This window comes from Gordionus sp. m RMFG-2023, chromosome 3, assembly GCF_954871325.1.
Source record: "Gordionus sp. m RMFG-2023 chromosome 3, tfGorSpeb1-WG-v2, whole genome shotgun sequence".
NCBI lineage: Eukaryota > Metazoa > Nematomorpha > Gordioida > Chordodea > Parachordodidae > Gordionus > Gordionus sp. m RMFG-2023.
In genome coordinates, this window is record NC_088777.1 from 49,548,100 (window position 1) to 49,559,616 (window position 11,517).

Below are 11,517 nucleotides of genomic sequence, written 5' to 3' on the forward strand. Positions count from 1 at the left end.
TATTTAGGTCTGATATTATATTAAAATTGAAATGTATTATGAAAAATCAATCACATTAATAAATTTATATAATAATTATTATTTAATATATTACATTTATAAAATATTATATTTTAACCTGTAATTAATGGTATTTTTCTTAATGAGATATCATTTTCATACAGTTTTATAGTTCCTTCATAATATTTTTTTAGTAAAAATTTTACTATTTTGAATTTCACATATATATTTGGGTACCATAATAATATAATAAAAATTGACTGATTGCGCCGACTAGCCACGATTCTACTAACCTCAATGGTGGTCATATTACTAATTTGATCTTAACATATATTTAAGCATTATATATCAATCTGAAACTTTCCCAAATATTAAAATAGATATTTAACTTTCATATAATGTTCATTTTATCATGTTTAAACTTTTAATTTTTTAATAAAACCTAATAATATTAAGTGGAAATATTGTAATTTTTATGTCAAAAACATGTCATAACGGATAAAAATTTAAATAGCTAAATATTATAAATTATTTTTATCCCCAATTATGGATATTATAGAATTCTATTTTAGAACTAAGTTTCAATTTTTAATCTTTACAGGTTTTAAAATAAAATCCTTTGAACCGACAAGCCCCTTGCGCCGACTATCCCTGGTCTCCCCTACTTTATTTTTAAATTTTTAAACCACTTTTATTTAAGATTTTTCTTAATTTACATATAATTTAAATAGATTTATATAAAAGATTTTAACAGCCATAGAACTAAAAAAAACAAATTATTAATTATATAGGGTAGTGTGAGATTTTGTGCATATATTCTGTTATTAGTATTTTATTCAAATTTAACCGTTATTATACCCTCGTTTTTTCAAAGCTATCCTTACCTTCTTTAAAGATATTATATATTGGTCTATTTTTTTAATTATTACTTAGTTTGGTATATTTTTAAATAAAGGATTAATTTCTAAATAGAAGGACATATGTAAATATTCTAAATATTCAACCGCGTTATATTTAAATTACTCTAAACATGTCATGTTCAAGATTTAAAAACAATCAAATAAAAAATGGATCATTGTCAAAAGGATATTGAAGAACTTGATAAAACAATTCCCAGGAAGAAAGGTTTGGACCTTTATTTCCCAACAAGACTTACATACATAATATTATTTGACTAAAATCTTAACCGGACTTTTTTTTTAACAACACTAGTAGAGGGGTGAGACATCTAGGTAGGGATAGGCTAGGGGATAGGGTAAATTTATTGGGGGTTTTCAATTATATTTGTAGATAGGTAAATTATGTTGCTAATACTTTTTTAAAATAAAAATTATTTCTGGATAATTTTCTGTTATATATTTTTGTAATTTAAAAAGCGTTAGACATTCCTACAGCAATCATATTCATGTAAAGCAATACACTGTAATAATACATTCATCATAAATGAGGGGGATTAATATAATTTCAAAAAAAAAAAAATTATTTGATAATTTGTAGTAGAGTATTGATAATTTTAAATCATTCTTTTTAAACAAAATAAAGGGACTATTATTATAATTAAAAACTTGTATCTAGAAAAGTGTGAATATCGCTCTCATAGGCAGCGAAGTATAAACGTTTATAAGCCTCCATAGAGGCTAAGATAATAATTTCGGCTCAAAGATGTGGCGTAGCTTGTTTAGAGTCGGCTCAAAACATGCTTTCATTGGATTCATTTATCCCCGGTATCTGATAGCGGTGATTCTCACTTTATACTTTAAATAAAGCAGAAGAGGTGACCAATAAAATTTCCTTGGATTATAAATTTTCAAATAAAATTTGCTGTTTGAGGTATTAGTGTGTCAATCAATAATGTCTGTTTTATAGAATATTTTAATAAGTCATGGATCCCAATGCCACCTTGGATTCAGTGACACTTTAAATAAATTAAAAGATTTAAAACCCTGTCATCATTTTTGGATTTGTTATTGCATTTTCCTCTCCTACGTTTTTATTAGCCTTTGGTTTAATCTTTTATATGATTTATATTTTCAAAAAAAAAGAATATTTTGGTTTTATACTCAATTTTATTTCCTCTAAGATATTCTTAAATAATCACTCCTAGAATAATTCTAAAAAACATCCAACCCCCCCCCCCCCTCCAGCAAAGCGAATTCCTGGGTTCACATCTGTAATATAAAAAAATACAAAAGATGTATACAAGAATTAAAAAGGATAAATAACACACTACCCTATTTTACTTTATATTTCTCTACCTACCATGGGCCCATCTATTATACAACCCTAAGTGTCTCTCGTTCTTAGTTTTTACCTCTATATATCTTGTCCCTAAATAAATCATAAAAAAAATAAATTCAGTAATGATCATCTCAATAGCATGTTCAATGTAAAGTATGGATAGACGCGACCCCAGGTTAGCGAGTAAAAAATATTTTGAAACCAGGCCTTTAAATTTTTTTTTGGCCCAGCCCAGCTCGATAAATTTTTTTTTGTGAGGGTAAAAGGGATATAAATTTGCCATAAATTTCTAAACTTTAAAAAATAATTGCGAAATAAAATACATTTTACCCCAAGTTAGCTGGGTTTTCGTTCAGGCCAGGGCCATGCGCCTACCTCTTATGTATAACACTTTGTAATTCGATTTCCTACTTAATATAATTACCGATATCTTTTTTTATATCTTGCTCCTTTGAAAATTTATTTTAATCATGGCTTAAATATTGATTAGTTTTACCCAGCATAAAATACAAGTTTTAAAAATAATATATCATTTGCGGATAACCTACCAACGGCAACAAAAGAACTGGAGGTGTGGGAGGGGGGGGGGGTGAGATTTGTTTAAAATTAACTGCATGCAATATTGATTTGTTGGATATTTCATAAAATTTGTTCAATCATACCCGATATAAGTTTATTAAATTTGTTTTAACAACTAATTCAAATTATTGTTTTTGGGGTCTATAACAGCCCGGTATCTGGGAAACAAAAGTCACATTGCCCTCTATTCCCCACTGGAACTTTTTTTTTTAGTCTCTAACTGCGAAAACTAGATATTTTACAATTTTATTCCCTTATTTCAAATAAATTATCAAAATTAAGTTTTTAACTTTTACTTTAAAAACAAAACAAAAAATACAATAATTAGTATAATTTTATTTTTAAAAAAAATCAGAACAAGCGTGTATCATGTATATTATTACCCGTAAGTGAAATCAATCAATTTGATTTATTTATTGGTTTTCACTTATTTTTATTTTATTTTATTTTTAACCAATTTAAAGTAATTAACATTTTTATTTAACGAATAAAAGCTAATAGCTTATTATGTTAAGTTATTATTCAATTATATGTCGACCTTTGAAGCGATTTCCTTTAAACCTCAAATAAAACATGAAATCGTTTAAATTCCTTATTCTCTTAGAACTACTTCTTTGTTCCTCTCGATTCCTTGAGTCAAGCGGTAAGACTATCGGTATGTAATCTTTCAAAATTATGTGTCAATTAATATATTTATTTTCCCTACGTTTTTCATTTACCAAATAATCCCTTTAACTAAAATGAATTCGAATATATATACATCAAGGTTGCTCACAGGTAGTTTGCCGCCTCAGTTGCCCTCTCAAGCTGGATATATGGAATTGTCCCATCTGCAAATGTGATTTTATGGCTTTGAAAATTATTCCCAAACCCACGAAAATAAAAACATTCAAAAGAAAGCTCTTTATCGACAAGTCAAGAGGCCTCAAATACCTCCACAAAAACATTTCATACCACTCTTGAAATTTAAACATCTTGCAACTATGACCTAGGACTCCAACAAACCTATTATATTTATTAATATGCTTCCACTACTTCAACAACTACAACATCCAATCACCCACAAAATCATTCATATCAGCATCAAAATAAACCTGAGACCCTTAGAATTTCTCAAACAAAACTCAATCATAGGAAAAATTTAATCATGTCAAAAAAAATAACTATCCAGTAAACTCAAAATCTATGACTCTTTGTCTTTTAGTTATTCTTATTAATTATTTTTTTTTCTATGAATAATCTATTCTTATTTATATTTTATTGTAATTTTTATGTTTAGAACAAAATACATATAAATTGTTATAAGCATTAAATTTCACCTATTCTGATCAGAGGTTTTAATTTAGAATATTTTCTTTTTTTTCATTGAGCAGTTTCATAAATAAAATAAAATAATGACTGACTAATTCCGGAAAATTTCGATAACATGAAAAATGTGCCTAAAATTGGAAATATGCATTTAATTTTCTTTTCCTTAAATCTTACACGTCAGTGAGCCTTAGCTATATGTGAATCATATTATGATTTTTGTAATAAATTTTAGTGGCATAGTGTTAATCCTTTGGCCGCGAGGAAACTTATTATTAGCTTAAAGTGAATTAAAACAGGTTAATTTTCCATCACTATAAATATATGAAAAGTAACTAATTTCTAAAGACCTAGATCTCTATCATATTGCAATCATATATTAATTAATTTTGTAACCTATGGCAAATAAAATATTAAGCAAGTTTTAATAAATAAATTTGACTCTAAATTTACCCAAAAAAATGGGTTTTTTTAGACAGAAATTTTTTTTTCAATTTAAAACTGAAACGTCTAAAGCGAAACAAAAAAAAATTTTTTTTTAAAGTAACGCGGTATAAAATATCTAATTGATTAAAGTGGCTATCATGAAATATGGGATATTAAAATAAATATTTACAAAAAATTATATATATATTCCCAAATTTTTAATGATATAAGCCAAAAAAAATACCATCAAGTTAAATCAGGAGGTCTAATTACAATTTTTAAGGGAGGGAGATGTGGGAGGCAGGGAGTATTATGGATGCTGATAGATATGTTAGCTGGGAAGAAAATTGCTTTATTTGATTTTCAAAGGGAAGTTACATGTATAATAATAATACAAACTAATTAGGATTAGGAGTCAGGTGGGAATGGCTATGGAATTTCTTCTTAGAAAGTACGTTAGCATCAGTGAACTGTAACAACAGTTAAACCATGATAAACCTATATAAATATCTGAAAGGTAAAATCGAACCGATATAATATTTTTTGAACGAGTAAAAATAACACCCTTATAAATTAAAGTTAAACGTGTTTCATCCAAAATAAAATAAATAATTTTCCATTTTTTTTTACATTCTTTTCCTTGTGCTGTATTACATTTTTTACAATATGTGCGTCGTTATTTATAATTATTAAATTATCAAATTATTTGTTTAATATCCATAAGAAGAAATTTGTATTAATTTTTTTCACTATGACTAAAATTCATCCAAATCTCATATAGTTTATGGGAGCATTCATATTTTCTCTATTTTAGTATGCAAAATATCTAATTAACCTACTTGTACATTTTTTAATTTAATTGCATTTATTTAATTAATTTAAGTATAATATGGCCACATACCCATGAGTAGTTTCATCGAAGTCATTAATTTTCCATATAAATTCCAAAATAACCACATATATAAAGTTTTAATTTTATATATTGTTTATAGAATTTTGGGCATTTGAAGTATATTTTAAAGCATTAGTGAGCCTTTATTATCAAAAATAGATTTTGTGTTATTTTTAAATGCAAGTTTGGAAATTCAAATCTTTTTATATAATTTTTTTTGGTGAGGGATTTTAAATTCTTACACCAATAATATCCAAATGATATGTGGCTTTACAAATTGATGATGAATTCTAATTAGTTTATCAATATCATAATTTTACAATATTTGTCTGCTTTGACCTCCTATTTTTTTTTGTATTTATTTCTTATAGTATTAGAGCCATATTCCTATTTTCTTTTCTATTATGCAAAATATCTATAAAACCAATTCTGATTTAGTTGCATATATTTAATTAATCTAAAAAAATAATTAGTTTTTATATATTGGGAATTAAAAAATTAAATATCCAGAATTATACAAACTTGCTCTTATAGTACTTTCGGATCCCACAGCCCAAAGAAAGAAAGAAAGAAAGAAAGAAAGAAAGAAAGAAAGAAAGAAAGAAAGAAAGAAAGAAAGAAAGAAAGAAAGAAAGAAAGAAAGAAAGAAAGAAAGAAAGAAAGAAAGAAAGAAAGAAAGAAAGAAAGAAAGAAAGAAAGAAAGAAAGAAAGAAAGAAAGAAAGAAAGAAAGAAAGAAAGAAAGAAAGAAAGAAAGAAAGAAAGAAAGAAAGAAAGAAAGAAAGAAAGAAAGAAAGAAAGAAAGAAAGAAAGAAAGAAAGAAAGAAAGAAAGAAAGAAAGAAAGAAAATTCAAGAAAAATCAATTCAGGTAATTTTTTAAAAATAATTCCGATAAATTAAATTTTTGACTTGGCAAAGAATTGTATCTGGTTTTTTTTTACAAAAATCTGAAAATAATCAATTAAAATTTTTTAGCCTTCAGTAATTTTAGTCTCCTGAATAAGAAGGTTCTAAGTCAGATTTATCAGAAAGGCTCGAAAAAAGTATTTTTTTATAAATTTTTAAATTTCCTATTTTCTTCCCACTTTTTTCCCTGCTCATTTTCCTATATTTCTTAGAATATATTAAAATTATTAATAATTTTATTACCCTAAATTTATATTTAAATCTTCTCTTGTCTAACAAATTATATTTTTATGAAGGCATTAATTTTTTATTATAACAATTTTGATAAAAAAAATAATTATGATTTATAATTATTGCAATCAGTAAAACGAATGTTAAACGGCTCGATTTAAGCCGATTTTTTAAAACCGGATAATTAAATATTTTAGCTAGTGAGATTTCGTTAATAGAGGTTCAAACCTTTGTGCCACTTATGAGCAAAAACTTAAGGCTTGCATAATATTTTTCCTAATATTGAGTTAGGTTGCATTCAAAGTGGGGACAGATCCGTTTTTTTTACATCCGTCAAAAGTCAATCTCAAAATGATATATATTGATTTTTCATTTTTAACTTCACAACACTCTATAAAATTTGCCGGATCAATAAGTCAAAATGTTTTGACTTCAAAAATTTGCCGAATTTGTTTTTAAGTCGGAAGGTATGGGAACGGACGCACTTTGAACAAATGTATTAATGAGATTTACTTATGACAGAACAGATGTAAAAAACTGATCCGTCTCCACTTTGAATGCAACTTTAGCCGTTTTTTAAAATAGGCTCAAAATGAGCCATCTAACAACACTAATTAATAACTTATCTGATTGATAAAAATTGCGAAATTTAAAAAAAGACCCTACAAATTACCAAAATATAGATAATGCCATAAAAAAATCATAAATATTTTAATCTTCATGATGGAATATGGTTAAAATTTATTAAACACATTCAAAAATATTATTTTTTATATTTTATGATAAAAATTCAAAGATATTATTTTTTTATATTTTGTGATAAAAATTATAAAAAAATTATATATATTTAAAGACGCCATCTGGCGGACAGAATGTAATTTTGTTTACTTTTATAAATAAAAATAAGTTTTGAGTAAATTTGATTTTATAAATGTATTGAAGCTAACACATCTAATAGATATTTTATTTTACACCTCTCCAAACATTTATTTTATTTATTAATTCTAAATTAATATAAGGAAAGTAATTATTAATTTGTACGGAAGGCATTAATTTTAATATTAAATTTTTATTATAACTAAAATTTATCTTATTTTACACTCTATATATACATTTAAAAAATACATTTTTACATATTAAAGTATAATAAATTTTTAAAAAGTTATATAAATCTATTTCAAAAAACGAAAAAAGAAGGAATTGCAAAAAGGTCTTCCGAACCTTATTTGTCAAAGGTCATTTAATTTATTTTACAAAAAGAAAAAATATAAAAGTTTTAATATTCAAAAAATATATATTTAACAGTAATGTATTTCTGTCACACAGAAAATTACATAAAACAATAAAGTAATGTATTTCTGTCATAGAAAAAATTACATACAACAATCAAAATAATAATGTCTAATAATCCTTTATAAGCCAACGACAATTTATTTTGTAGTAAATTTATAAATCAAACAATTTTTTTTCACTATGACTTAAATTGATCCACAATCTCATATAGTTTATTGGAGCGTTCCTATTTTCACTACTTTAGTATGCAAAATATCTAATTAATCTGTTTGTATATTCTTTAATTTAGTTGTATTTCGCCACATACCAATGAGTAGTTTTATAGAAGTCATTAATTTCCATATAAATTTCAAAATAACCACATATATAATTTTAATTTTATATATTGTTTATAGAATTTTGGCTTTTGAAGTATATTTTAAAGCATTAGTAGTTTAGCCTTTATTATAAAAAATAGATTTTGTGTTATTTTTAAATGCAAGTTGCAAATTCAAATCCGTTTTTTATATTATTTTTTTTTGATGTGAGGGATTATAAATTCTTGAACCATTAATATCCATATTATGTGGCTTTACAGATTGATGATGAATTCTAATTAGTTTATCAATATCATAATTTTACAATATTTGTCTGCTTTTTGTATTTATTTCTTATAGTATTCGAGCCATATTCCTATTTTCTATTATGTAAAATTATAAAACCAATTTCTGATTTAGTTGCATTTATTTAATTAATCTAAAAAATAATTAGTTTTTATATATTGGGAATCAAAAAATTGAATATCCAGAATTATACAAATTTGCTCTTATAGTACTTGCGGATCCCACAGCCCAAGAAAAAAAAAGAAATTAATAAAGAAAGAAAGAAAGTTCAAGAAAAATTAATTCAGATAATTTTTTAAAAATAATACCGAAAAATAAAAATTTTGACTTGTCAAAGAATCATCAATTTTCTCAATTAATATTCGGAAAGTGAAAGCCCACTGAAATATGAATAGAAATATAATACATAAATAAAGGAGTACTTATAGCCGAACGACATTTAATAATATATAACTTATTATGTAATAAAGAATTACATTATATTACAATACATTTATATACAAAATTTTAAATTTATATAGTATTATTTTATTTTTGATATCATTGATTTTAAATAATATTTGATTTAATACAAAAAAAAAACTAATGTTGTTAAACGGCTCGTTTTGAGCCGATTTTTAAAAACGGCTAACTCAATATTTTATCTACAAAAATACTAAGCAAGCCTAAAGTTTCTGTTCATGAAGGAACAAAGGTCTAGACATGTATTATCGAAATCTCGAGACTTAGGCAATATTTTTCTGGCTAAATATTGAGTTAGCCGTTTTTAAAAATCGGCTCAAAACGAGCCATTTAACGACATTAAAAAAAATATATATATTTATATACAAAAGAATAAAAGTACAATATAACAATATAAATTATTGTATAAAAAAAAATGTTGAATTAGGAGGGAAATGGGAGTGTTTCGAAGAACAAAAAAAAGGGATTATCAAAATGAGAAAAATGTTGATAAAAAGATGAAAAATGCATGAAGTATACAAAGTATTATTAAAAAAAACAAGAAATCAAAACAAATTAAATGTAAATATTTATTAAAACTTTAAAAAAAATGGGCGAGTTTGGCAAATAAAATGAAATATTAAGAAATGATCTTAAATAAAATTTAACTTTGTAGGGGGGAAATCTTTAGGGTGTGGATGACGTAAAACGAATTCTAACTTCCGGAAAATTATCCGCGACTACAGCAACCAAACGGTGGAAACCTTAACATAACACGAATGCAGTTAAGCACTGCTTCATTTCGATAATGGAAGTTTCAATACGATGAGTCTCCGTGATTGGATAGTCTGTTTTTTTTCCTGTAATTGAAAGTAGAACTTTTGCTTATCTTGGGAGTCGTGTTAGAGTAAAGTTTAGTGTAATTTTGTTAAGACGCATTTCTCCTTTTTCGGGAATTATGACATTGTTCATGGTAAGATACAAGACCGAAATAGCTTATTGACATTTTAACCTAGTAATATTATTTCTAAGACTCCCTTTATATGGTTGTAAACATGATTCGAATTTGATTAGATGAAGAGCTCGATAGGAATTTTGATGCGTAAACGGAATAACAGCTTGTTTAATGGGTAGTTTTAGCTCAATATCGGCAAGTTTAAGAAAATAACTGAACCTCGAACTTAGTAGTAATGCGCGATATTGCTTCGCTTTTCTTCTGGAATGACGTGGTGAATAATGATTGGACAAATGATTTTTAAACAAGGGATAAATTTTAAAAAAAATAAATGTTTGATATAAATAAATAATTTATTGATGATAGTTACCTAAATCGTGGATCAATCAGACAAGAATAATCAATTGGAGATGAAGGAAAGTTCGAAAGTTGGGAATTATAAAATGGGATGAGAAAATTTTTATATTGGATGATTATGATTGTTTTATTATAATATTGTTATCGGATTTAATTATGATTAATATTATTTGTACAAATAGTTTGTTTGATTGCAATAAAGAATTAAAATGAAATCCAATTTATATATATATGCATGCTACAATGAAAAAAAAATTTTAAGTTTTTTAGTATCTAAATATCTAAAATATAAAGTAGCCCGAGTGTTATTTAAATAATAAATGATTTATTATGTCGTTAGCCGTTACGACATTTCCCAGAGCAGAGCGTATTGATTTAATATGTAATAAGCCTAAAGCGATAAATAGGCCCACCTTCCATTACGTATCACCATGCGTAAAAAAGATGAAGGAAGAAATTGTTTATCTATTTTTTTCATCACCATCAGATTAACTTAAGTAACGAATTACCCTCATTACTTCACGCTTGATTTAAAGACTTATGTTGGTACTCATTGTTTTTCGGGTAATGTTCTTGCCTCAATGACTCCGCTCAAGTACAATCGTAGTAAGAGAATCGCTATTTCTGCTAATAATGAATTCTCTTTTACAGTTCTCTTTTACAGTTTCGCTAAAATGTCTTATTTCCAAATTGTTAGCGGTTGTAAATTAGAGATAATGCGTTAGCGCTATTGTCCTAACCTATAAATGTTTCACCCGAATAAAAAAATCGCCGAATTGGTTTCGCGATATTATACCTTCGCTCTAAAATTATTTCACGATAAAGGGTTTCCTGAATATGGCATATTTTATTCATCGCTCACATGAATGGATGATGAAGGAAAGGCGGTGGAGGGCGGAATTGATTTCTATTTTTCTGTTGTTATGTATATCATTAAAATTATAAATAAATATTAACAAATTATTTTATAACTATGAATCCCCATCTCATCTTTTTCGAGAAAAATTGTTATTTGTAATAATAAAATAATATACTCGATTGTTGGAAAAGTAATCAAGAAAAAATTAATGCTTAATGAAACATGTATCAAGAGTTAAATAATTGTATATAAAAATAAGATATGAGAATAGGAAAATAAACTTACACATATATATACCTTTTCCTATGCAAGATAATCATGGTAAGATTTCAATTTTGTATGATAATAAACATAGCATTCCAAAGTCGGGAAATAAATTTGTGCCAAACTCTAAGATGAGCTTGTCTATCACGAACGATCAAAACTTGAAC